The following is a 755-nucleotide window of genomic DNA, read 5'->3' as shown; positions in this document are numbered from 1 at the left end:
GGGGAACAATCCCCTCCTGCTCCCGCTGGTCATGCTCTGTCTAACAGAGGCCAGGATGCCACTGGCCTTGGCCACCTGGGCACACTGCTGGCTCCTCTCCAGCTGCTTCTCAATTAGCAAGAAGTCACCCAAAACCCCACCAAAGCCTGTTTCGAGGGCAGTTTTATACAGCCCAGTGAAGCGGTGAGGCAGAGCCGCCGCCTCGTGTGACACCAATATTTTCCGATTGTCTGGCCAGAACGAGGGCGCCACGGCCAGAAAGGAGACGCGAATGCTGATGGCATCACCTACGCTTCCACCAGCTATAAAAAGGCAGATTTCCTCGCGTGCAGCCCTGGCGTGCCTGGAGAGATTCACAAAACTATAATTACACTGTTACAGGGCCAGGTCCTCGTCAGCGGCAAAGCTGGGGGACGCCCGGGCCGGGGCCGGCGAGCTGCTGCGCGTCACCGATACCGCGTGAGTCCATTTACAGGGAGCGTTTCGCATAGAAATTAAAAAAAAGAAAGAAAGAAAGGGAAAAAAAGAGCAGCCCCAGCTTCACCTGGCGTTTTAATTTCCGTGAGGGTTTCCCCAGCGTTCACGGGTCAGTTTAACGCTCGTCCCGACAAGCCGCGCAAAACCGGTTCGTTTTCAGGAGGACGTGTAAGGGAAAAGCCACCGCGCTTGCTTTGAGGTGGTGCCGAGGAGGCAGAAATGGAAGCCTAAAAAAGGCATTGGAGAGCAGAAAACGCTCAGAGAATATAGAAAACAAC

Source organism: Apaloderma vittatum, unplaced genomic scaffold, assembly GCF_000703405.1.
Source record: "Apaloderma vittatum isolate BGI_N311 unplaced genomic scaffold, ASM70340v1 scaffold26861, whole genome shotgun sequence".
NCBI lineage: Eukaryota > Metazoa > Chordata > Aves > Trogoniformes > Trogonidae > Apaloderma > Apaloderma vittatum.
This window is presented reverse-complemented; position numbering follows the sequence as displayed.